At 40.2% G+C, this 25,260-nt stretch overlaps 1 protein-coding gene and 1 non-coding gene across 6 annotated transcripts in view; one reads left to right on the forward strand and one right to left on the reverse strand.

Moving 5' to 3' along the window:
- Positions 1-25,260, reverse strand: part of DSE (dermatan sulfate epimerase) — a 68,772-nt gene that overhangs the window by 14,302 nt on the left and 29,210 nt on the right. The window lies entirely within an intron of this gene.
- TRNAS-AGA (transfer RNA serine (anticodon AGA)) lies at positions 4,647-4,722 on the forward strand. The gene has a single exon. It is a non-coding gene; the product is annotated as a tRNA-Ser (tRNA).

Genomic DNA, 25,260 nt, shown 5'->3' on the forward strand with positions numbered 1-25,260 from the left:
CCCTAGTGGGCATGCTGAGTGGATCCCAGTCAGGCGCATGCAGGAGTCTGTCTTTATGCCTTCCTGCTTCTCACTTCACAAAAATACAAAATAATAATAATAATAGTTCATGGTACCACTGGGTTCATCACTACTAAATCATTATAAAATCTGGCCTGTAGTAGCTATATTTCTAAAAGGTTATCTAAATCCTTTCCCAATAAAATCTTACCAGGGCTTAGACACAAAGTGTTACAATGGAAGGAAAAAGAGTGTATTGTACCATCATGGAAACCAAAGGAAACCTGCTTCTAGCTCCTGCATGGCAGCAAAGGAACTATTTTATATAGTATGATTCTGACCAGAGGTTAAACAATTGACTGGGAAGGCTGGTTAAGTGGGGAATTAAAAAAAATTAGACAAGTATTAATTTGTTAACTTTATTTTTGCTTAAAATACATACATGTACACACTCACCAGTATTTTAGGTGAGCTAAAAGTCTTTCTTTAAATATGGGTCTACATATTTCAGTTTCATTGTTTCTTCCTGCACGAAACACATCATCACAATTTCTAGTTTTGTTTTCTCTATAATGTAGGATGAAATTACAGATATTTGTGAAAAACTGTAGAATTCTTCCATATTTTTTTTGTTTTCTTCTAAACCTTTACAAATCTCATCCACACTAAGTTATAACAATACTTTTCCGTCAGTCATTCTAAAGGAGTAATCCCCAACCCCCGGGCCGCGGACTGGTACCAGTCCGTGGGCCATTTGGTACCGGTCTGCAGAGAAAGAATAAATAACTTACATTATTTCCATTTTATTTATATTTAAGTCTGAACGATGTTTTATTTTTAAAAAATGACCAGATTCCCTCTGTTACATCCGTCTAAGACTCATTCTTGACGCTTGTCTCGGTCACATGATACATTTAACCGTCCCACCCTAAAGGCTGGTCCGTGAAAATATTTTCTGACATTAAACAGGTCCATGGCCAAAAAAGGTTGGGGACCACTGTTCTAAAGCACTGAAGTTGGTTTTTAAAACATTATTTTGCCTGACCTGCAGTGGCACAGTGGATAAAGTGTCCACCTGGAAACGCTGAGGTTGCCAGTTCGAAACCCTGGGCTGGCCTGGCCAAGGCACATATGGGAGTTGATATTTCCTGCTCTTTATCCTTCTCTCTCTCTCTTTCTTTCTCTCTCTCTCTCTCTCTCTCTCCTCTATAGAATGAATAAATAAATATCTAAAAAAATCGATTCTTTTTATTTTTATATTCACACTTAATAATATTTATATAATAGTATTAACATCTTGTAATTACAGATAATAATGAAACTGGCATTAACTGGTTTGAGAACAAATACAACTGATATTTGCTAAGCACTTAACTCTACTGGCAGGAACAGAAAAGAGTGGGCATAGAAAAGAATGGCCAACCAGCCTTGGTCTCTCTGTGAGAGTTGCTGCTAGGTTACATAAGGAATGAAGGTTAATGTTACTGGCAAGTCAGTTAATAGGAGATGAGTTAGAAAAACTTTTACTATATTCCTTTTAATAAGCTAATACTTTGTCCTTTTAGAGAGATGTTCTAAGTAACGTCCATGGACCCCTAAGGTCTCCAAGACTCTTTTAGGGGGCCCAAGTAAAAAAAATTTTTAATAATAGATGTTATATATTGATATTTACACTGATGGTGCAAAAGCACTAATGGCTACAAATGTGAGCTCTTTAGCAAGAAGCCAGGCGGGGCACCAAACTGCTTTAGTAATCCTTACATGATTCATTGCTGCTGCCAGGCACTCTAAGTTGTTTTTGTTATTTTTAAACAACAATTTCACTTAAGAATATCCTTGATAAAGTGGTATAATAATTAATTTTTTAAAATCTCAACTCTTTGAGTATATATATATTTTTTCAATATTCTATATGATAAAATGGGAATACATAAAAAACATAATAAATATCAAAGTCCAATGAACTGTCACAAGGAAGAGAAATTGTGCATTGAGGTAAGAGCTGAACTAGCAGTTTTTTTTCATAAACCATCATTTTTACATGAAAAAAATGACCAATTGACAAATTACAGTTATCTAGACTTACGTATTTAAGTGGAAGTGTTTTTTCACAATTAACAAAGAAGCTTTCCAGATCAAGGAAAACTTAAAATCTTGGTTGCCAATGACAAAATTTGAGTTTCCAAGCAAAAATAAGAATTTGCAAAACTTATATCCACCACCATGAGCTTAAGAACTTACCAATATAGTATACAGTTAAATAAAAACTTACCAATATATTATATAGTTCTATAAAAATACCAATACATTATATAGTTATCTATATAACTCATGGGTGAAAGAAGAAACCATAAGCAAAATGATAAATTATTGCAAATAATAATGAAAACACAATATGTCTGAATTTGTGGGATATAGCTAGTCTGCAGTCCTTAGAGGAAATATATGGCACTAAGTCATATCAGAAAATAAAAAGGTATAAAATTAATGATCTAAGCTTCCATCTTAAGCTAAAAAAGGAAAAGCAAAATAAATCAAGCAATAATAGTAGAAAACAATACAGATAGGACAAAAATATATGAAATATAAAACAGATAATAATTGGTTCTTTGAAAATATAAATAATGATCAAATTCAGGAATTGAGCCTGACCAGGCGATGGCGCAGTGGATAGAGTGTTGGACTGGGATGCGGAGGACCCAGGTTCGAGACCCCTGAGGTTGCAGCTTGAGCGCGGGCTCCTCTGGTTTGAGCAAAATTCCACCAGCTTGAGCCCAAGGTCGCTAGCTCCAGCAAGGGGTTGCTCAGTCTGCTGTAGCCCCATGGTCAAGGCACATATGAGAAAGCAATCAATGAACAAGTAAGGTGTTGCAACGCACAATGAAAAACTAATGATTGATGCTTCTCATCTCTTCGTTCCTGTCTGTCTGTCCCTGTCTATCCCTTTCTCTGACTCACTCTGTCTCTGTAAAAAATAAAAAATAAAAATTAAAAAAAATATATTTAAATTTAGGAATTGAGTATGTGAGTAAATACCAACTACATAATCTTTCATTTCTATGTATTTGAAATTTTTCAAATTAAAAAGTTCAAGAAAAGACTTTATAAATGCTGGCTCTGACAGTAAATGATCAGTTATAATATTTCTGTGTAATTTTATATATTTATGTTCTAAAATTCAATATACATTTTATAACATGCAACATTAAAAACATGCCAACTATTTCTAACATAACATCACATATAAAGAGTAAGTAACTACTCTAGGACCGAGAACAAAGATCTAAAAAATTTGACATCAAGGTTTCCCAAGGAAAAGGTTTGGCCAAATTGTAACCAACCTTACAGTGCACTGAAACCTCCTATCCCCCCAAACCGCACATAAAGACTGGATAATCAGCTGTTTAGAACCTGTGGAAGGCAGAACAATAGCCCTCTCAAAGATGTCTTTATCTTAATTCCCAGAATCTATGAATTTACTGCCTCTATGGCAAAAGGGACTTTGCAGAGGTGATAACTGAAGACCTGTGGTGGGAAATTGTCCTAGATTATCTGGGCAAACCCAATCTAATCACATGAGTCCTTAAAAGCAAAGAATCTTTCCTGGCTGTGCCAGAAAGGAACATAACCGCAGTGGGAAAATCCGAGATGCAACGTTGCTGGCTTTGAAGATGGAGGAAAGGAGGTTAGAGCAAAGGAATTTCTGTGGTCTCTGGAAGTTAGAAGAAGTCAAGGAATAAACTCTGCTCTAGACTCTCCAGAAAGAAATGCAGTTCTACTAACACTTTAATTTTGGTCCAGTGAGACCCACATTAGACTATTGTTTTTTAATTGTTACTTATTGATTAGAGAGAGAAAGAGAAAAAGTAACATCGATTTGCTGATCCACTTATTTATGTATTATTCATTGGTTGATTCTCATATGTGCCCTGACTGGGGCTCAAACCTGCAACCTTGGTGTATTGGGACGATGCTCTACCCAACCTAGCTATCCAGCCAGGGCCCCACATCAGACATTCAAATTACAGGAATGTAAGACAAATCCATGTTGTTTAAGTCACTACACTAAGTTTATGGTCACTTGTTACAGCAACAATAGAAAACATATAAGCCTGACCAGGCGGTGGCTCAGTGGATAGAGCATTGGACTGGGATGCGAGGATCCAGGTTCGAGACCCTAAGGTCGCCAACTTGAGCATGGGCTCATCTGGCTTCAGCAAAATAAAAAATGCTCACCAGCTTAGACCCAAGGTCGCTGGCTCAAGCAAGGGGTTACTCGGTCTGCTGAAGGCCCGCAGTCAAGGCACATATGAGAAAGCAACCAATGAACAACTAAGGTGTCGCAACGAAAAACTGATGATTGATGTTTCTCATCTTTCTCCGTTTCTGTCTGTCTGTCCCTATCTATCCCTCTCTCTCTGTCCCTGTAAAGAAAAAAAAAAAAAAAGAAAGAAAACATACAAAACCCCGTTCATGAATAGGTAGTCAGTGACTACCAGAGATTTAAGGAAATCCCATCATAGAAAGGAAGCAGTCCAAATGAACAAAATGATAAATGCATCTAATTAACAAAATGATAAAAATGAAACTATGCAGGTAGAAAAAATTTCAAAACACAAAGGAGCTCTTAAAAATAAAAAAAAACGGCCCTGGCCGGTTGGCTCAGCGGTAGAGCGTCGGCCTAGAGTGCGGAGGACCCGGGTTCGATTCCCGGCCAGGGCACACAGGAGAAGCGCCCATTTGCTTCTCCACCCCTCCGCTGCGCTTTCCTCTCTGTCTCTCTCTTCCCCTCCCGCAGCCAAGGCTCCAGTGGAGCAAAGATGGCCCGGGCGCTGGGGATGGCTCTGTGGCCTCTGCCTCAGGCGCTAGAGTGGCTCTGGTCGCGTCTGCGACGCCCCAGAGGGACAGAGCATCGCCCCCTGGTGGGCAGAGCGCTGCCCCTGGTGGGCGTGCCGGGTGGATCCCGGTCGGGCGCATGCGGGAGTCTGTCTGTCTCTCCCCGTTTCCAGCTTCAGAAAAATACAAACAAATTAATTAATTAATAAATTAAATTAAATTAAAAAAAAAAAAAACAGGCCTGACCAGGTGGTGGTGCAGTGGACAGAGCATCAGACTGGGATGAGGAAGGACTCAGATTCGAGACCCCGCAGTCACCAGCTTGAGCACGGATTCATCTGGCTTGAGCAAAAAGCTCATCAGCTTGGTCGCTGGCTCAAGCAAGGAGTTACTCGGTCTGCTGAAGGCCCGTGGTCAAAGCACATATGAGAAAGCAATCAATGAACAACGAAGGTGTCACAACAAAAAACAGATGACTGATGCTTCTCATCTCTCTCCATTCCTGTCTGTCTGTCCCTATCTATCCTTCTCTCTGGCTCTCTCTCTGTCCCTGTAAAAAAAATTAAAAATAAATAATAAATAAATAAATAATAAAATTTAAAAAATAAAAAACAGGCCCTGGCCAGTTGCTCGGTTGGTTAGACCATGATCTGCTCTAGAAACAACAAGGTTGCAGGTTTGACCCCTGGTCAGGGCACACATGGGAAGCAAACCAATGAATACTTAACTGAGTGAAACAACAAATGAATACTTCCCTCATCCCTCCCCTGTCTTTCCCTTCCTCTTTCTGTCTCTCTGAAAATCCATCAATAACTAGCTCGGTTGATTGGCGTGTCGTTCCGAAATGCAGAGGTTGCCAGTTCAATTCCTGGTCAGGGCACATATAGGAACAGCTCAATGTTCCTGTCTCCCTGTCTCTCTCTAAAACAACAACAACAACAAAAAATAAATAAACAAAATAACAGAGAGACAAACTCAATATAAGGGCTAAAAGTCAAGTTGAAGAAATAACAAGAGAGCAGGAAAATGAAAGAAGAAGGAAAGAAAAGAAAAGGAGAGGTTGAATGTCTGAATAAGAAGAGAACCAAAGAAGAAAACAAAGGGAAGGAAATCAACTATCAAGAAAATTTCCAATAACTATAGGGCATAGGTTTCAAGACAGAAATAGTTCATTAAGTCCATAGGCAATGACTGAATACAGACCCCTCCCAAACCACGGCACATGGTCCCACAACTTCACAGCACTGGGGACATAGAAAAGACCCTAAAAGTTTCAGAGAGAAAAATCAGCATTCACTCAAAGCACTAAGAATCGGAGTGGGATCACACATCTCCACAGCACACTAGAAGCTACAAGACAACAAAGCAATGCCTCCAAATCTCGGAGACAATTTCCAGACTACGATTCCATACCCAGACAAGCTTCCATTTAAGCACCGGGGCAGAATAAACACGCAGGCGTCCAAGGTTGCAAAATTTACTTCTCTTGAACAATTCCTCTGGAAACCAGTGGAGAATTTTTCCACTCAATTTAGAATATATGCTAAAAAAAAAAAATCCAAGATTCATGGTGGGGGGGGGGGGGGTCCAACACCAGAGAGAGGAGAGTAAGTCAGCAGCCGTACAGTAGATCTAGATCAGAGCAAGTCCAATGGGCCTGGCAGTTTCTTCTGTAAGATAAATTGTTATGAATAATGTTTTACTAAGATTGTCTTGTCTTTCTCTGACTGCCTTATTTCACTTAGCATAATGCTCTCCAGACCCATTCAATCATAAGTACCATATGATTTCACTCATAAGTGGAATCTAATGAACAAAATAAAATAACAAGCAAAACAGAGACAGACTCATAGATGAAGAGCAGGCTGATATTGTCAGGGCTGGGGGGCTGGGTGATGGGGATGGAGCAATTGAGCAAAAAAGGGGGGGGGAAACTCATGGACACATACAAGAGTGTGGTGACTGGTATGAGAGGGTTGAGGGGGTAAAGAAAGGTATAGGGGATAAATGGTGATGGACAAAGACTTGACTTGGGGCAGTGAACACACAATACAGTGTGAGGTGATGTGCTAGAATTGTGCACCTGGAACCTGTATAGTTTTGTTACCCCAATAATTTCAATAAAAATGTCACCCCAATAATTTCAATAAAATATGAAAAGGAAAAGAATGTCTTGTATAAATAGACTGAGAGAAGATTTACATAACTGAGCAAGAGTCTGACTGGTAATTAGTAATAAATGTATAGGAAACCAAGCAAATAAAAACAAGAAAGGCCCTGGCCGGTTGGCTCAGCGGTAGAGCGTCGGCCTGGCGTGCGGGGGACCCGGGTTCGATTCCTGGCCAGGGCACATAGGAGAGGCGCCCATTTGCTTCTCCACCCCCACCCCCCCTCCTTCCTCTCGTCTCTCTCTTCCCCCCAACAGCTGAGGCTCCATTGGAGCAAAAATGGCCCGGGCGCTGGGGATGGCTCCTTGGCCTCTGCCCCAGGCGCTAGAGTGGCTCTGGTCGCAGCTGAGCGACGCCCTGGAGGGGCAGAGCATCGCCCCTGGTGGGCGTGCCAGGTGGATCCCGGTCGGGCGCATGCGGGAGTCTGTCTGACTGTCTCTCCCCGTTTCCAGCTTCAGAAAAATACAAAAAAAAAACCAAACAACAACAACAAAAAAAAAAAAAACAAGAAAGCTGTTAACAATCCTAGAGAAAACAAAAAGTGGTATTAAAATTGAAAAGTGATCATTAAATAGATGATATGGTTCAGCTGTGAATACCTTTGGCCTTGTTAAAACATGCAAACAATATACTCATCCAGTTAAAATTACAACGTATCTATACTGGAAGAATGGAGGGACAAGAAGATGTATGTGTTGGTGGCAGATGGTATGTATGAGAGACAGACAAGCGATGCATCTATAAGCCAAGGAATGCCCGGGGTTGCCTATAATCAAAGTTAAGAAAGGAAGCATGGGTCTGTCATGGGACAGTTTCTTCTCAGAGCCTCCAGAAAGAATCAATCCTGCTAGACTTTGATTTTAGACTCCCAGCCTCCAGAACTGGGAGAGAATCGATTTGTTTTAAGCCACCCAGTACTTAGTTATGGCTGTCCTAGCCATGAATGCATGGACCTTAAAGAACCAGCCATCACTACAACTTGTGCCCTCCATCTTCCTGCCGCTGCCTGAACAAACACTCCCACTCATTTTAAAGAGCAATCCTCTATAATTCCGACAACACATGAAAAAAGGGCAAGGAATTGACTGTGATATGAAGTTTAAAAAGTGAGATACACACTTAACAATGGCAAGAACTGTATTCAAATTGCTAAATCTTGGCACTCTGATAGTAGGAAAATAACAAAACCAAAATGAGGCGAATCTTTGAAATGATATTTCATTCTCTCTAATGGTCCCCTCAGTAAGATTAGTACTTACCCAAAATGCCCACTTTCTAATGCTTTATCAAAATTTTTTTTTCTTTTACAATATGATTTTTAAAAGTTTTGTTGAAGTTGCCTTTTTAAAACAGTGAATAAACTGTGGCTGATTTTATTCTGGGCACCAGTAGGAAATACATACTGAAGAATTTATTTCCACTCAGCCCTGGAAACCTGAAATGCAGTCATTAATCACAGACTTGCACTGTTCCCTAATGAAAAAAAAAGATGCTTCCTACTATATTTTAGGAACAAGCACTCTAAACACTAGAAATACGGAATAAAGATGCCACCTCCCAAAAACAGTCTCCTCTCTGGAGATATTCAAGAACAGGGATATATGAGTGGGGTTCTCTGAAAAGGAATCAGGTGTTCATCAGAATGGTAGACACAGTTGTCAAGTTATAAATTACAAGCTACTAATATAGATTGTGGAATGAGCACAATGGGCTATGACCAGCCTAGTTTTAGTGTAATGAAATGGTATAGAATAGAAAATAGTAGAGTACAAAGCATGATTTAAGTGCAAGGGCTGATTTGAGCAATTTTCTACTTATACATTTACATGTGTAGAGTTAAAGCTATGTGTCCATCAGGTTGTGATGTCAACTTTAGATTTTTATTGTGGGTCACAGTGACAAAAGGTTTGAAAACCACTGTCTCAGAGGATAAAGGTGACACCAGACAAGCAGCCCCTGCAGACACATCCTGCAGGCAGAGAGGACCTGGGCCCAGGTTCAGGCGTGGAGAAGGGTTGAGTCCTGGACCTCCCAGAGGGAAAATCCCACTGTGACATCATCAGGAAGGAACCCAGAATACCAGAGCAGTCCAAAATGTTCCAAGTAGAGGGCAGGAGGTGTTGGGTAATAAAGGCAGATATGAAACACCAAATAGGCCTACGCAGTCAATGCAGGAACAAAAGAATAATTTATCACTGTGAAAAAACAGCAATAAAACATCTCTTGTCCATCAAAACAATTCTGTTGGGCTTTGAAACCACTTATATTCCAAAGGGATAATGAATACCTACGAACGACAGCACCTGCGCCACTAATGTTTATTTTATTTCATGTCTTGGGGACACAGTTTCAAGGAGTAATTCTTAAAAAGTAATTGGCAATAAAGTAGAACAAAGTCAGTTTAAGATTTTTCTTTGTGAATCTTAAAAGATTTGGCAGCGGTAGAGCGTCGGTCTAGCGTGCGGAGGACCCGGGTTCGATTCCCGGCCAGGGCACACAGGAGAAGTGCCCATTTGCTTCTCCACCCCTCTGCCGCGCTTTCCCTCTCTGTCTCTCTCTTCCCCTCCTGCAGCCAAGGCTCCATTGGAGCAAAGATAGCCCGGGTGCTGGGGATGGCTCCTTGGCCTCTGCCCCAGGCGCTAGAGTGGCTCTGGTCGCAACATGGCGATGCCCAGGATGGGCAGAACATCACCCCCTGGTGGGCAGAGTGTCGCCCCTGGTGGGCGTGCCGGGTGGATCCCGGTCGGGCGCATGCGGGAGTCTGTCTGACTGTCTCTCCCTGTTTCCAGCTTCAGAAAAATTAAAAAAAAAAAAAAAAAAAAAAAGATTTGGAAATGCGTTGTGTCAAAATGTTACCACAAAGAGAATTAATGAATAAAATAAATTATGAGTCAAGCTTGTGGGCTATCTTCAACATGCCATAGATATTAAACAATTTCCCAGATTTTAGACGAGTTATTTTTCATATTGAAAATATAAGTTGACCTCCATCCCAAAGGCTGAAAGTAATCACACTCTGTCCACACTCTCTGCCCAAGTGACAGGCCATGATAGAAATGCAAAGGACAAAAGACTCAAACGGAAAAAAACAACAAAAATGATTCAATCTGGCTTCATTAGTAATACTTTAAAGTCTTTCCCAAGTCAACAAGTTCTCCAAAGAAGGGAAAATAGTAAGCTCCATATGGTTTTTCAAAATTATGGTTAAAAGTTTAGGGCAAGAAGGTATTAATGTTTTAGCAATGCATGTGAATTTATTCTCATCTCTTCCTTCCCCAGGTTTTTTTTCTTGCCACAGTGAGTTTACTGTAAAGGAATCACCGAAACAAACTAAAACTTGCTCACTAAATCGTGACAAGCCCAAAACACTGTCTGTACTTCATCAAGAACCTTTTTTCTTTGTTTAACTCCAGAAGAAGGCCCTGGCCTGACCTGTGGTGGTGCAGTGAATAAAGTACTGACCTGGAACACTGAGGATGGCAGTTCGAAACCCTAGGCTTGCCCAGTCAAGGCACTTATCAGAGTTAATGCTTCCTGCTCTGCCTCCCCATCCCTTTCTAAAAATGAATAAATAAAGTCTTAAAAAAAATAAAAAGAAGGCAGCCCTGGTCTGTTGGCTCAGTGGTAGAGAGTTGGTCCAGCATGTGGATGTCCTGGGTTTGATTCCCAATCAGGTCACACAGGAGAAGCACCCATTTGCTTCTCCACCTCTCCTCCTCTCGCTTCTCTCTCTTTCTCTCTCTCTCTCTCTCTCTCTCTCTCTCTTTCTCTTTCTCTGTTCCCCTCTAGCAGCCATAGCTCAATTGGAGTGACTTGGCCCTGGGCACTGAGGATAGCTCCATGACCTTTGCCTCAGGTGCTAAGAAGAGCTCAGTTGCTGAACAACGGAGCAATGACCCCTGATGGGCAGAGCTTCACCCCCTAGTGGGCTTGCCAGTGGATCCCAGTCAGGGCACATGCGGAAGTCTGTCTCTCTGTCTCCCCTCCTCTCACTAAAAAAAATAATAGGCCCTGGCCGGTTGGCTCAGCGGTACAGCGTCGGCTCGGCGTGCAGGAGTCCCGGGTTCGATTCCTGGCCAGGGCACACAGGAGAGGCGCCCATTTGCTTCTCCACCCCTCCCCCTCTCCTTCCTCTCTGTCTCTCTCTCTTCCCCTCCCACAGCGAGGCTCCATTGGAGCAAAGATGGCCCGGGCACTGGGGATGGCTCTGTGGCCTCTGCCTCAGGCGCCAAAATGGCTCTGGATGCAACAGAGCAACGCCCCAGAGGGGCAAAGCATTGCCCCCTGGTGGGCATGCCGGGTGGATCCCGGTTGGGCGCATGCGGGAGTCTGTCTGCCTGCCTCCCCGTTTCCAGCTTCGAAAAGATGAAAAAAATAAATAAATAATAATAATAATAATTAAAAATAAATAATTTCAGAAGAAACAGCATGATTCTCTCAAGGTGATGCTTTCCTCTAGAAGTGCCACCTGTGCTATGTTTCATTTTGGCTTCGGCACCACAAAATGATTTGGGGACACCCATGTGGCTGGAATGCTGTTAGCACCATATCTTTTCATTCTTTTGGTTGTTATTCATTTATTTATTGTGGGAGGTCCCTTTAATTAAATCTGATCTTCTTTACATTTTCCTTTTACATTTTCTTTTCATTGAATGAAACTACCTATGTTGTACTTGAAAGCATATTTTATATTGAATAAAATCTTTTTCTTTTCTGGTGACAATATATATATTTTTTTTATGTCACAATACACTACTGGCAAACAGGAAATAACTTAATGCTTGAGAGATGTGAACTTGATAGGTCCTCTTTGGTCCACAGTCACTTCAAACTCAATATATCTAAAAACAAATGCTTTATTAGCCTTCCCCAATAGCTCCAAGTTTTACAATATCACCGAAAGTTCCCACCATCCTCTCAGCTTCCCATAAAGATATTTGTCCTCTTTGTCCTTAAATACAATTGTCAAGTCTTATACACGCTAACTCCAAACCTTTCTGGACACCATCATTTCTTTTCACTCTCAGAGCCCCTATTCCAGGCTCTCATCTGGATAAACACAAACAGACAGACTGGCCTTCCTGGTCTGACTTCTGCAATCTACTCTCTACATGTGGTCAGGGTCTTCCTTCCTAAAACACTAATCTGTCACATAGAGAAACCAGCAGCCATTTTATGTCTCCTGATGGGAGCACAGCCACCACCCCTGCCTGTGTCAAAGTGATCAAAACTGATTTAGGACAAGCCTCCGCATCCAGCGGTCGGTGGGCAGGAAATACCAAGGGCAGAGGAACTCACCAGCTACACCTGTGCAATCAGCAACATCCAGGCTGTGGGAAGTTGCGCAAGCCAAAGGTCCTTCCGTAGAACAGATAATTATAACAACAGCAAAAAAATGGAGAGAAAACTTATAAAAAAAAGAAAAATACTTTTTAAAAGACATTTTAAAAAATGAGCAAGACTAAACTTGTGCCGAGGGATGCACACTTGACCTATGAAGAAACCCAGGGACTGCGCGTAGAGGTCAGGGTAGTCTTTGTGGGGACAGAGGAGCTGTGATTGAAATGGGTCCATAAAGGGGTTTCTCTGGGTGGCTAGCAAGTGGTATTTTTTGATCTGTGGTGTAGTTACCAGGGTACTTGCTTTAGCTGATTTATTAAGGTACACCTGTCTGTATGGCATTCTGTTTTATTTTACAGTGAAAAAGTTATAAAAAAACCAAAAACTCTTACACACAAATCTGATCATGTCACTCCCCTGTTAAGACCCTATGTGACCTCACGGTGCTTGTAAGGAAAAGTTCAAGCTCCTTCACATGGTGGACAGGGCTTTCCAGCATCTGGTTCTCTACTCAAAGGCTTGCTAGTCTCCTCCCTACATTAAACTTTCGTTCCTCAAAAGCACTCTGCTTTCTTATGTCACGGTCTCTGAACATCAGTCACTTGTGCTCGAAACAGTCAAACATGATGAAGTCTTCCCATTACACACAGTACGTTCCCCTATCACATTTATCATCTGCACTCATGCTGTCTGTTAGTTTATATCTTCCAGGGGTCAACAACTTAAGGCCAGATGTACAACTTGTCCTCAAATTTCTCTATCTCCCATACCTAACACAATGCCTAGAACAGAATAAGTTCATAAGTTCACAATACACTTACATAAAATGAATATGTGTATACATTTATTATAAATTAAAATTACCTTTGTTGGCATCAATTTATAAGAACATAATACATAAATATCTCATTTAATCCTCTAAAGAACACTATGAGGTAAGTGTTGTATTTATCACCAATATACAGGTGAGGAAAGTGAGCCATGAAGAAGCCACATAACATACTCCAAGTCACACGGCTCCTAGTTGGGATTAGAAGACAGACTGTCTGGCTCTACAGTCCTTGTCCTTAATTCCAATGAAGAATCACCTCCCACCACCTAAGGTCACTACCATTCATTTCAAAGATGGAAGCAGGTGACTTTAAAGTAAAAAATAAAACAAATAAACAAACAAAAAACCCCAAAATTTTATTGCGGTTATCTGATAGGAAACAGTTGTGAATATTATATATATTTAAGATGATGGATGCCAAAATTCAAAGGAAAGGGAGGAGAACAATACCAAGTTCAGAAGGAGCGCTTCAAAGAGCAAGTAATCTAAGACTCTGGTGAACTAGGTAGCAAGATGTCAAATCCTGACATACCTACCAGGCTCCAAGTAGGCCAAACATATAATGTCTCTGTGATTACAGGCTGACAACAGGCAGGTCTTCAGAGTGAGAGTGAAGCCAGACAAATATAAGGACCCACAGTATACAAGGCACCAGATCAGATCAAAAGCTGTATACAGATCCAAGACTTCTGCTCTCGGTAAGCTTAGATTCTCAATCAAAATAAGATCATTTATTCATTTATTTACTGTATCTTATTAGTATCTTTGTGGCCAGTATAACTTTTATGGCTCTCAGGACTCGATGGCAAAATGTGATAATGGGGTTACCCTCAATAAGCTACATGTCAGTGGAGGAAGCAATATAAATAAATAGACAAACAAAGAATCCTAGTACAGGAGAAGTGTCCACGAGAGTCTTGCATGGATTCCTTGGTGTATCTGAATCACAGTGGCCAAGGTATGAGTATCACCACAAGCTGGACTTCAGGAGGTCCCTAGAAAGAAGTTTCTTTGGGACTGCATCTTGAAGACATGTACTCCCAATGAGAGAACAATGTTAGTAACCCAGTTAGTACTGCAAACCAACGAGTCACACGAAAAAGAGTACCTATGGGAACTGAGAGGGGTAGAAGGTAGAGAAAATGTTATGGAGAAAGAAGAGGTTAAGTGGTTCTTGAAGTTTGGGTGCGGTTGGAGGGACAGGATGAAGAAAAGGAATAGATAAATCTCGGATCCTTGCAGGCAGAAAGGCCAGCTCAGGGCTGGTCTGTACACGTATTGTCACCAGACACAGGGCAGGGTTGAAAATGTCAGTACACGTGGTCCCACTGGACCACTGTGAGGGTGGACATCCATGCCTGTCTCTGAAAAGCCTAAAACATGAAAATCACAAAATTCTAGAAGAAAAAGGACTCTAACAATCTGTGTGTTCTGACTGGGGGCATGTTTTAAGTGATGTTGATGATAGGTTAAACCTTTTTTTACCACCTAAAGATACTTTTTCCTGAAGAGCTCATCCACATTCCGTAAGGACACAAACAATAATAACAAGTGCATTCACAGAACAGCAAAAGTGACGAACAGAATTTAGGGGATGGAGGAAAAAGGGGGTGAATAAAGATGAGAGTAATTAAAAAAAGGCATATAAAAAGGTGAATTATCTTTTGTCTCCCACAAACCCACTCCCTCCTCTCTCGTCTGTGGCAACACGGTGCAGTCATTCACCCAAGACAAAAAACAAGTCCCATTGTTTACATCTCCCTTTCCTTTGCCACGTGAATTTAGTGTGCCACAGAATCACATGGGGGACTTGTTACGAGGCTCTTTGGTCTACTCCAAGAAATCATTTATTGAGTCGGGGTAGGCACAGGAAACTGTCTTTTTAAGATGAACTACATAACTCTGATGAAAGAATATTACTTTGAGAAAAACTGTCCCATATCCAATCAATCTCTGTGTAGATTCTCTGTCCTAAATGTCTCTTAAGTTCATCCCACCTTCTGGTCACCCTACTGTCTTAATTGCAGTTTTCATCTCCTTCCCAGACTAATACTATAAGCTTCTACCGAGTTCTCTTTCTCCTGACACCTCACCTCCAAGCCATTCCACACACAAGGCTTCTGAACCACAGGCTTGCTTGGGATAAGCTATGATCTGGCCCTGACTATCTCCGCTTGCTGTCCCATGCCAGTATATTGACACTGGAAAGGAAAAGGAAAGATGGATGAAAAGCTGTGTTAAGCATGGCTAAACCACGTTCCCTTAATGGGTATGGCAGAGGAGATGAACAGTGAAAGCCATTCTGAAGATTACTAGGGCAAAATGACCCACCCAGCTTGATGAGACTCCATGGCATACTCTTGTCACTATTACTCTCTAGGAGTTATAAATATCTATATAGCATTAGTAAGAACCTAATGTCAGCAAGACTCTTTTCTTAATTACAGTTTATATTCAATATTATTTTGTATTAGTTTCAGGTATACAGCATAGTGGTGAGACAGTCACATACTTTAAAAAGTGATTTCTAGTACCCACCTGGCACATACATAGTTATTATAATATTATTGACTATATTCCCTATGCTGTAATTTACATCCCTGTGACTATTTTGTATCTACAAATCTATTCTTCTTAATCCCTTCACCTTTTTACCAAGCCTACCAATCCCCCTCACTCTGGCAACTATCAGTCTGTTCTCTGTGTCTATGAGTCCGTTTTATTGATCAATGTCACCCTGTTAAATTTAATCTTCTAAATAAAATTTTTAAAACTATACAAATAAAAAATAAATAATGACGATAAAGCATTACTGAAACAGAATACAGATACAGACATAGCACTTGCCAACTAACTTTTTCCCTCAAGATATGTGGCAAGGAATGCACAAAATTTAAATAAACATGTTTAGCAAGTTTATTATTATTATTATTATTATTATTTTTAGTGAGAGAGACAGACAGGAAGAGAGATGAGAAGCATCAGTTTGTAGTTACAGCACTTTAGTTGTTCATTGATTGATTCTCATTCGTGCCTTAGGGGTGGAGCTCCAGCTGAACCAGTGACCTATTGCTCAAGCCAGTGACCTTGAGGCTCAAGCCAGTGACCATGGGGTCATGTCTATGATCAAGCTAGGGACCCCATGCTCAAGCCAGATGATCCCACGCTCAAACCAGTGACTTTTGGGTTTCAAAATTGGGTCCTCAGCATCTCAGGTCAATACTCTATCCACTGGTCAATCATGAATGGCAAGTTTTTAATAAGAAAAACTTAAGAGCCAAATTGTAAAGATTATGTTAAACTTAATACATTCATGTGTTTGGATATATGGGGTGAAGGGCACTGACTTAGAACTCCACCAAAAGAAGGAGGAAATTTCCTCTAGCTTTAAGCACAGCTCTCTTTGGCAACTCGGAAAGCTCATGTTGTATTTTAAAGGCGACAAATGACACTAAAAGAGCAAGAGGTAGGAGAGAGTGAGTCACTCATCATAGAGAAGTGTAGAAGGTCAGACCCATACTGACTCTTAATTTCAAACAACAGGTCCTACAAAGAAAATTAACTTGGATTTCTTTTCAAGTGTGTACTATTATCATATTTGTACAGTATCTTCTATTAGGTATTAGATAGAAGCATTACTAAAACTACTTTACTCTCAAAGCATTTGAAATAGGTGCAGCACAGTTTGCATGATATATACTGAACAACCACACTGAGATGCTCAGCTCATCTGTGCAGCTGACTTCACATCTCCCTTAGCAACGTTTCACGTGCTTCCTCCCGCCACAGGTCACCTGGCCTCGCTCCTTGCCCCATGTCTTCACTTGGAATGATGATGGCAACAACCTGCTTATTAAATGGTTTTCAAGAAGGGAACACATATACAATGGAATCCTACTCCAGCCAGAAGAAAGGATGAAATATTTCCATTTGTGACAGCATGGATGGACCTTACGAAAGGAGAATATTATGCTAAGCAAAATAAGTCAGTCAGAAAAAGTTAAGAACTATATGATTTCACTCATTTGTGGGATATAAAACTGAGACTCATAGACAGTCGGAAGGTGGTGTGGGGTGGCAGGGGGTCAAAGGGGCCAAATATACGGTGACAGAAGATGGTTTGACTTTGGGTGATGGGCACATAATGCAATATACAGATCATGTATCATAGAGACATACGCCTGAAACCTACATGATCCAAGTAATCAATGTCACTCTATTAAATTTACTAATAAAAGGAAAAAGAAAAGAAAAAAAGAAGAGCATTCCCAATGGCCGGGTTCCTAAAACATGTGTTTCTACCAATTTTAAAGAGTCGGATTGTCATTAAAAGCCTTGTAGCCATTTGTTTTACCCTTTCATTTCCAAGGACCTGAAGCATAGTAAAATGGGATAACTTCTTTAGATCACAGAAGGAAAGGAAGAGAGGAAAAGAAAGGCAGAAAGAGAGAGAGGAGGAAGAGTAAATGGAAGGAAAAATGAATGAGAACAGGCCACAGGAGTTGGAACTGGGTGTTCTGAGAGCCCAGAATTTATTTCCAAAAGTCCACTGGATTTGCTGCCTTGAATGCAATGGATTCCAGATGCATTCTGGGATGAGCCTCCCAGTCTTCCCCACTGTAAGGTCAGGAGAGGAAACCCCGATCTTTTTACCATGGTGCTGTAGCTCCACAGGTTAGGGTCCAGTTACATCCTCCCCCACTTTGATTCCCAGCCTTAACACATAAATTAGAAGAGTAGAAAACCCGCAAAAACTGTTGTGGGGAGCTGCATCTGGAGCCCAGCAAGGCGTGCTGAGAAAGGCACAATCTTCATTTTGGAATGTGCAGGAATGAAACTGATGGCTTCATTCAGTATGCCAGGAGCTTTTCTTGGCTTTTTTGCTCTTTATTTTATTTTGCAAATACATCCTCAGACATCCCTTTTCAGAAATTTGCAATTCACAGGTAAGGATTTAATATGCAGTCGGTTATGAATAAAAATATAATTACTTCTCTGTCCGAAAGTTCAGCTTTCTTTGTTTCCCTCACCAGTTCTGATTTCCTGTAGCTAACTGGCTCCGCTGCAAGAGTGAAGTAATTTCTTTCCTCTGTGATTTATTTTCTGACGATAAGTAAGCAAAAATGCCATAAAGAAAGGGGGAAAGAATGATTCACAACAAATACTTCTCAAAAACACACTCACTGCATATCAAGAAACTCAGCAAGAATAAAGCTGCATGTTCATTATGTATTTCTGTGTAATAACAGTAAACTGTTTAGTAAAACTATGTGCCAGGCATATAATGCTCAGAGCTTTACACACATTATCTTACTTAATCCTTGGAACAACCTTACATGGGAAGACTTATCCATATATATATTTTGGGGGGGGTATCCATATTTTATAGATGAAGGAACTGAGGTTTACAGAAGTTAAAGAACCTGCGAAAAGACACTGGCTAATTAAATGGCAGAGTCAAGATGCAAGTGCACGTCTGCCCACTATGCTGGGCCCATTCCCATGGTTTACAATGCTTACACAAAAGTCCCCAAAGCCTGCGGGCTGGAAGTGCACACCAGACAACTATACACTATCAACTAGAACTTGAACAGCAAATCCCTGTTATTACAATGCTATCTGAAATCTCTTTTAAATGCATTCATCTCTTCAAATTATTAAGTAAAATATGGTCAATTTAACAGCACTCTTTTTAAGTGATTTGGGATTTTTAGTGTTTTCCAATGATCACTTGAGTGAGTTTTTTGTTTGCTTTCCGCTGTAGATCACTGTAAGAACTGCTCCACCAAAAATGTAATGTCAAGCTCACCACAACTCATCTATTGAGAACTAGGCTGAAATATGCAACATATAGGGAGGCTGCCTGACAGATATGCAGTCACTTCATTTTTCTACATATACAAATTTCTACTGAAGAATTAGGCTAGACTGGGGGTTGGGAGGATAGTGGTCTGTGGCTTAACCATATGCACATCCCTCCACCTCTACCCTGGTTTTAGAATACTTTACTTCAGAGATTCCCCCATCCAGGGATGTTACACAGCATTCATCCATTCATTCGACAGAAATATACTTCATGTGGGGGATACACACATGAGCAAAACAGACATGGTCCTGCCCTCAGTCTAGTCTGGTGTGAAAAGCCCTGTACAGCTCATCACATGTGCAATGTAAAGGTGTTCCTGAGACAGCTGTGAAGGTTCTCCATGAAAACCAGGAGAAATTTCTGTCTGATCCTTATGTCCAAAGCAGCACTTCTACAGAGTGACTGACCTGTTTTTAACCCCATGGATACTGTATACTGAAAACTAACTGAGCCTACTCTCTCTGCTGCTAAAATGCCACCGGGACCACTTGTGGCCCACTCATGGCACGGAAGGTGCATTTCAGCAACTGGTGCGTTCTTGGCCCAGCCGATGTCCCTAATCCTTTTCTCCCCTCTCCTGTTTCCCAGCTACTGCTAATTTGAATCTTGTATTTTATGTCTCCTTAATCTTCTGTAGGAAATGCATAGTAGAAATAAGTATAAATACGTAAATAAAAATATACACAAATGTTATAAGAAGTTTAGGAAAGCAGAGTCATATGTGCTGACTCCAAAAACCCATCCTGGAAAAATGACTTTACGGCCATCCCTTTTAAATCTCTACTAAAAACTGCTTCTATTATTTTTCCTATCTTAAAATGTAAGCTCTTGAGGGGAAAAAAATAAAAAGATAAAAGATGTTTAGTTATCTGGAGTTCAGTTGTGCTCTTTTTCTTAACTATGTCCTCACTGAATGCACAAAGCAACTGCTTATAAATGAGAAGACCCCCATGTGCCAGTTGGCATACACAGAACTTGATCCAGTGATTAGGTGATAGCATATAAAAAATAAATTCATTTTAGATACAATAAAATACATTTTCTATTGTTACCAGCCCTGGATTTATGATCTCAGCTCATTAAGCATATTTAAAGTGGTTGCATATTGCCTGACCAGGCGGTGGCGCAGTGGATAGAGTGTCGAACTGGGATGCAGAGGACCCAGGTTCGAGACCCCGAGGTCGCCAGCTTGAGCGCGGGCTCATCTGGTTGAGCAAAAGCCTACCAGCTTGAACCCAAGGTCGCTGGGTCCAACAAGGGGTTACTTGGTCTGCTGAAGGCCCGCGGTCAAGGCACATATGAGAAAGCAATCAATGAACAAAGGTGTTGCAACGCGCAATGAAAAACTAATGATGGATGCTTCTCATCTCTCTCTGTTCCTGTCTGTTGTCTGTCCCTGTCTATCCCTCTGACTCACTCTCTGTCTCTGTAAAAAATAAATAAATAAATAAAGACAAAAAAATAAATAAAGTGGTTGCATATTAAATTCTAGCCATGTTTTTACATAACACAGAGCCAACTGCAGCCCAAATCCCGTTCCCATTTGGAAGATGAGCTCTACAGCGGGGGAGGGGGGCAGGGGAGGGGCTTTATTCAAAATTCAAAGGCATTATTCACCCTGCAAAAAATAATGTGCTATTTTACATGTATTGGTTAAAATACATTTTAAAATTTGTTTTTTAGAAGTAAGTTAAGAGCAAGCTAAATTACTGTCACTTTTATTGTTAGGAAGAATGTGTGGCCTTAACAGAAGGGGAACAAAGGAGAGAGAGCTTCTGCAACAGGATGTGGGCATCTCTGCAAAGGACGACAGCACACAGACAGCCTCGTCTTCCTGTGGTGCCAATCACGACCGCTATCGCTATTGTCATCAGCCTCTCAGATTCCCTGTCAACTTTGTAGTACATCATTTCAGACAGACACAGGCCACAATCAGTAGAATTGGATAGCATTTTCCATTTAACTTTTCTTTTACAATGGCCCAAGATTCATAAATAGTTGGCTCTATAGATGTGATCTTTCAGATCTTTATTTACAAAATACTCAAATGAAACGAACCACATTAATAAATCTGTATTGACACTTATCTCAGACACAGTTCTTTCTAATGCCAGACAAAAGACACATCACCGTTACTTTCCCCTAAGCCTTCTTCACTGGCACTACCAACAGACTCTTAGATGCATAAAGAAGGGGTCCAGGGGAATAGCGCTGAAAGTTCTCATGGAACAAAGCCAAAAGGAAAATTTTATGAGTTAAACAGACGTTCTTGTTTTGAAAGCAATCTGAACAAAAATGAATAAAATCTCCAAATAAGTCCCAAACAAATACTATTCCCTTAGAGCCTATATATAGGCTCTTATACCTTATACCAAGTTATCAACCAAACAATGTCAGAACTGTCATATTCTTATTTATTGGAAGCTTACTATGTGACAGAAACTGCGCTAAGTACTTTACATTATCTCATTTAATCCGAGCAACCCTGTAAGGTAGATACCGCTGTTATAGTCACGTTATACATCAGAACGCTAGGGCTCACACAAATGAAGTAGACTGATCCGAAGTAACACAGCGGAAGAGTGGGGAGCTGCGATTCCAGTGCAGGCAGTGGGAGTCCGGAGCCGCCGCTTTTCTACGGCACCAACGGCAGCATGATGCAAACCTTTAACAGCATGCTTGGACATTCAGTTCTGAGAAGAGGCTACATGCAGCCCCAGCTTAGGTTTCAAAACCCAGTGTTTGCATCCCTTACCCTAAGTGTAAATTATCAAGTTATTGAGCTAGTTTGTATCTTAATCCCCAGCACCTAGGAATCTAAGACATACAACAGATGCTCAATGAACGTTTGTTGATCAAGTGAATGAACCCAATTTAGTTCTTGGTTTTCAAACCAATAGAAATGTTCTTCAAGGAAAATGACAAATGTACTCTCAGTGTGATGAGCCACTGTAAAAAGCTTTGTTTTTTTAATTCTAAAATATGAATTGTTGATTACTGACCTTTTGTAAATAAGACCTAGTCTTTTTTTTCCCCTCTGAAACCAAATATACATGAATTATTCTAAGACAATGACTATACCCACAATATACTTTCTTTGTGCGTAGTGGGGATATATGGTTTAGTTTAGTTGAGCTAAACAGAGATAGTTGAGCTATAAAAACATTTACCAGTGTTTTAAGTTGTCAAAAAGTGATTATGTTCAACTACAAATTTAAATGACCATGTAAGAGTTAAGGGACTAGGTGTGACAGCTTTTAGAAAGTTAAAACTGCTATAAAATCATTAAAAAGCACAGCCTAGTAACAGTTCTTGTAAAACAAAACATTCCAGTAGCTCAAAATTTTATGCTAGGATCATTTCTGGAGCCAGAAACTAGATATAATGGTAAATTTTCAATTTCTGACCTTCAGTTTCTAGGAGGTCAAGCAAAAGAAGTCAATTGTTCAGCCCTATTAAGTTTATGTAATTTTAAAAGGATATGTCAAATATGGATTGGTTTTGGGGCTACTGGATAACAGCATAGAGTTATATGTATTTTTAGCAATACTGCCCTGAATAAAGTACTAGTCCTCTAGTAAATTTCTACACATCTCCAATAGCCAGTAAAACTGCACTAGTTGTACAATTCTGTTAATGTTATTATATCTGGGCTAAAAAAAAAAAAATCTGCATTACATAAATGGTACATCACAGTCAGCTACTCTTTAATGAGGTCAAAGAGATGGCTTTTTACAGTAACCACCGGTATCTCTCTGAAACATTTTCACCAGTACTTTTAATTTGTTAAATTTTACTGTATATCAAAAAAAGGAGAAGGAGGCTTTAAAAGAAAAAGTACCCTTATAAGACAGCAAAGGTATCTTTCTAAGTAAATCTGCTTGCCATTTTTAACTAATTACAAAGTGTCAAGTAATTATCATTGACAATATAATCTTGTAGTTCAAATATCAAATAAATTTTCATATCTTTTATTCTTTTTCCTGGTGTCAACAGAATAAGGTCAGTTAATTAGTGCCAAAGTCAGAAACCAGAACATACGTGGCTCAGCTATGAAACAAAATCTTTGAAAAGGCTCTTATCAATCTAAACATTATAAATGCTTCAAAATGATTCTACATACCTAACCAATAAGCCATAAAAACAGCTCTGACATCAATTTAATGCCAACTGTCCCATAATCTTTTTCATTAAAAAATTCTAGAAAATCCTTCAAACTCTGTAAGCAAAGAACAGTCTTTACCACAGAAATCTAGGAAGAATTAAAATTTTTTTACCCTATTGGCAAAATTCAGGAAGCCTGCAAACTACCTTTCCTCACCCAATGAAATGTAAGGTGTAACTCATGGGAGGTGTAATTCATCACAGCATGAAATACATTCACTGATTTTTCTGAACATTTAACAATGAGCTCTCTCCAGCTCTGTGACAAGTAGCAGTTTATGTAATTTTAAAAGGATATGTCAAATAGTTTGTAATTTTTTTAGTGCAACTGAACCAGGACTATGTATTAAACCATAGTTGAACCCAGGGGTAGTCAATCTTTTTATATCTACCATCCACTTTTGTATCTCTGTTAGTAGTAAAATTTTCTAATCGCCCACCGGTTCCACAGTAATGATGATTTATAAAGTAGGGAAGTAACTTTACTTTATAAAATTTATAAAGCAGAGTTACAGCAAGTTAAAGCACATAATAATAATTACTTACCAAGTACTTTATGTTGGATTTTCGCTAAGTTTGGCAGAATAAATCTTTTTAAAACAACTTACTATAATTAAATCTATCTTTTTATTTATACTTTGGTTGCTCTGCTACCGCCCACCATGAAAGCTGAAATGCCCACTAGTGGGCGGTAGGGACCAGGTTGACTACCACCAGTTTAACCCTTTGAGTAGTACGAATGTTCATGTACGTCCTTGTGCCTCCTGACCATCCAGAGTACGATCGTACAAATATTTTCATTTTAAAAATGTGTAGGGCAACATTTAAAAAAGGCAAATGCATGTTCTTCTTGTTTCCATACATTGGTTATCAAACAAACATGATTTTAAGTTAATAAAATTATAACTGTAACTAATTTCATTTTTTGAAAAAAAACTCTCGGGGGTCAGAGAGCATGAAAAAAATTCACTACTCAAAGGGTTAAATAAGAATACCTGCTGAGGCCCTGGCCGGTTGGCTCAGTGGTAGAGCATCGGCCTGGCGTGCAGAAGTCCCGGGTTCGATTTCCGGCCAGGGCACACAGGAGAGGTGCCCATTTGCTTCTCCACCCCTCCCCCTCTCCTTCCTCTCTGTCTCTCTCTTCTCCTCCCGCAGTGAGGCTCCATTGGAGCAAGGATGGCCTGGGCGCTGGGGATGGCTCCTTGGCCTCTGCCCCAGGCGCTGGAGTGGCTCTGGTCGCGACAGAGAGACACCCCCCCCCAGGGGCAGAGCATCGCCCCCTGGTGGGCAGAGCGTTGCCCCCTGGTGGGCGTGCCCGGTGGATCCCAGTCAGGCGCATGCGGGAGTCTGTCTGACTGTCTATCCCTGTTTCCAGCTTCAGAGAAATGCAAAAAAAGAATACCTGCTGAATCTAATGTAATCACAATTCAGCCATATGTTTTTGAAAGCAGGTAGGCACATTAATTACAAATAAAATAAAGTTAAACTAATCAGAAAGACACAGGGAGTTTATCCTAAAATCCTGAACTAGAAGTAGATTATTACATAATAAGAATTCCTCACACAATTATATTACAACACTGGTTTCCTAACAGATTTGAATACTTTCCTGATAACTGAAAAAGATCTTGTTTATAAACTACAAGTTAATCCTATCACATTTACTTTTTAGCTCTTAATTATCATAAAAGTACATTTTATCATGCAAATAAATTTTATCATGCAAATAAATTTTAACTGGCTGAAATTTCTTGCTGACTAAAGGTTTTAACCACCTGCGTGGGGGAGGGTGTCAATCAGAACCTAAGATCAGATGACAGTAATGTATATGTTTTAAACATGGTGAAAAAACACTCTCAACAATCAAAACAGTATTGTTTTCTCAATCCAACAAATTATTTTTTCTTTGGTTAGGTTATATCTATATATTGTCCTTCTAACTTTAAACATGGAAGTTACTAGGTCTTTTGATGGACCTCTGATAAGTCACTGGCAACACAAATAACAAGTAACTCCTCCCTTCACTCACACACTCACACTCACACACACACACA

This window comes from Saccopteryx leptura, chromosome 3 (genome assembly GCF_036850995.1).
Source record: "Saccopteryx leptura isolate mSacLep1 chromosome 3, mSacLep1_pri_phased_curated, whole genome shotgun sequence".
In the NCBI taxonomy this organism is placed as follows: Eukaryota; Metazoa; Chordata; class Mammalia; order Chiroptera; family Emballonuridae; genus Saccopteryx; species Saccopteryx leptura.